Source organism: Panulirus ornatus, chromosome 33 (assembly GCF_036320965.1).
Source record: "Panulirus ornatus isolate Po-2019 chromosome 33, ASM3632096v1, whole genome shotgun sequence".
Classification (NCBI taxonomy): domain Eukaryota; kingdom Metazoa; phylum Arthropoda; class Malacostraca; order Decapoda; family Palinuridae; genus Panulirus; species Panulirus ornatus.
In genome coordinates this window covers 20,546,654-20,549,664 of record NC_092256.1, presented here as the reverse complement: position 1 = coordinate 20,549,664, position 3,011 = coordinate 20,546,654, and positions in this window count along the sequence as shown.

The window sequence follows — 3,011 nt, the reverse complement described above, 5'->3', positions numbered from 1 at the left end:
TTATTTAATTCATTATCCTATAACTTATCGTTAACAGCAGTGTGTATGATATGTGTAATGATGGTGAATTAAATGATGGAATCCTGAGATTATGTGCACATTTGGAAAAGTAGTTATTGAAAGGATAACAGAGAGAGAGTATCTATGAGTGAGATGAGAAAATCTTTTTAGTAAGAAGGAGAGATAAAGAAAGAATATCTTATGTATGGATATAATCAAATTAACGAATCCATGTAGGAGATCCTGCATGAAACACTTGTGCTGGGGCATGTAAGATGGTGTATGTGATGAATGATTTGATAGATGCAATCTGTTGAAAATGTGATATGTATTCTTGCCTAGTAAATTATTCCATCTGTCATATGATCATTCTCTTATTATATTTGCTCTCAGCAAATGCAATACCAGCAACTCATTTCTGAAAAAACCCAAACTCTACCATTCAAGATACTGGGGATGAATCTCCTCTGAACATGAGCTATTAGAGAACAAGCATACCTTAACAAGTGCACAACACTGTATGACATCGGTAATTAAAAAACTATGTCAGGAAAATATTATACTGAAGAAGAATTGCTCTAGTGAACTGCTTTTGAAAACCATCTCTTATAGCACTAGTACCCACCATTTCTTTCTGCTTTCACACATGTTTGTTACATCCTGGGTGAACAAGGTAGCATCAGGAGCAAATGACTTGAGTAATACAACCCTGTAGTTGGAAGGCCATTTCCTTCTCATGTACTTACTCCAACCCTTTGTCTTCTTCTTTCTCTCTCTCTCTCTGTCCCCCCACTCCTCCCTCAGTGAGGTGGTAAGATTAGGTCAATGTAATGTAACCTCCCATTAACTTTGACCTTTGCAGTTGCTCCCTGTAAACTTTCCTTCCTGGGCCTTACCCTGTGAACAGTGATGCAATGTTTGAGGAGGCCTCTTCTTCCTTTATCCTACCTCTTCTGTTATTCCCACTCTTGTACCCTGTCCTTTACTATCCTCTCTGCATATGCCTGACATAGTATACATGATGGAGCTTTCAGTCTTCATGGAGGGTCAGCTTGGAGAGGAGTGGCTGCATGGATCTTGGCTCTTAGGGGGTAAGCTCAGTGATTATCTGTGGTGTGTGTTAGCCTTATACAATTGCATGTCAGCCATTAGACAAGTACTTGGTGTTAGTTATTGAGCTTTGAAATCATTGTCAAGTGACATATATTTTCATGTTTGTAACTCATTTACGTAAGATTAATCATAATGTATTTTAGAATTAACTGTGAGTTTTTGTATCTTATTCATTAATGTCTATAGCTTATTCAGTATCCTCACTGGTTATAACACTGAGTCATGGAGGGAAAATCCTAAGTGGGTTATTTCCACTATAACCACTTTTGGAAAATGATACATGAGGGAAGGATTTTTCAGCTTCTTTGCTTCCTTTCATTTCAGTCACCCTCAAACTCACACAGGAAATATATAGGCAGTGTTCTTTCTCCCCTATTCCCAAGTGATAAGTACTCACCACCACCACTGCTTAATTACTTGAAATAAACATTACTTTTCACAATGAAATGATGAAATTTTGATAGGAAATATTGATCAATTAACCCTTAATTGGCGGTATTGGTTGGAAATTCCATGTCCTTGGGCACAATAAGAAAATTTGAGAAAGATTATCCTTTATGAATTGAAAGATACAGAGGAAGAGATATAACTCTTTGTTATGGTTTGTTTGACTGCTAGGTGGATGCGAATAGGGGAATGGTTGATGTCTGACAGTTAAAGAAAGATAAGAGGGGGGGATATGGAAATTGTGTTGCTTTCTTTCTCTTGAACTTAGTATCACACTCTACTACTTAATCACCACTACTTAATCACTTGAAATAAACATTACTTTTCACAATGAAATGAAATTTTGATAGGAAATATTGATCAATTAACCCTTAATTGGCAGTATTGGTTGGAAATTCCATCTCCTTGGGCACAATAAGAAAATTTGAAAAAGATTATCCTTCATGAATTGAAAGATACAGAGGAAGAGATATAACTCTTTGTTATGGTTATTTGACTGCTAGGTGGATGGGAATAGGGGAATGGTCGATGTCTGACCGTTAAAGAAAGATAAGAGGGGGGATATGGAAATTGTGTTGCTTCCTTTCTCTTGAACTTAGTATCACACTCTACTCATTTTGTACATATGCACAGTATTAGTGGTGAATGAAATGAATGTAGTTAGAAATATTACATTATTCACACTAAATGTGAGGGGGAAGGCAGGATATGGTTGGCATGTTTAAGGTGATCCTTCCTCACCTTGAGATGAAATGAAAGGATATGATCATGCTTGAGTGTATCATATTTCATCCTTAGGCACAACATTGGTGGTGAATAGCATGAACATATGTAGAAATATTATGCTATGCTAACTAAATGATACATTAAACACTATAATCAACAGGCAAAATATGTTTGGAAATATTCAAGTCCTTTATCATAATGTCACTAAAGTTCTCCATCACTTTAGGATTACTTCTATGAAAATTAGATCCAATTGTTATACAATCTTCTGCTTCATATGACTAAACAAAGTCTAAGTGCAACTGTGATGGGGTCCCATGGTGGCTTCCCTTTTTACTCCTGCTGAAGTCACTGGCTTAGCTGTTCATTTCTTCACATTTTACCAATTAGTCTTCACTTTCCTCACCAGCTTATATATTAACTATGATAGATGTTTCTCCTCATCATTCAGGTCATCCAGCATTCTATGTATTTTCTGCAGGATCTGTATGCATCATCTGAGAAGTCAACGAATGTGCACCTACAATGTTGATTGTAGGAGAACTGAGGAGAATTGGATTTTTAACCCACACCTGTGTGGTAACTGAAGTGATCTAGGATACTATTGGTTAAATGAGTCTGCTGGATATTTAAACAGAGGTAGGGAAAATTAGATTGTCATGTGACAATAGCTGCCATCCCTGACTAGATTATCATGTGATGATGGCTGCTGTTTAGGTCTTAAT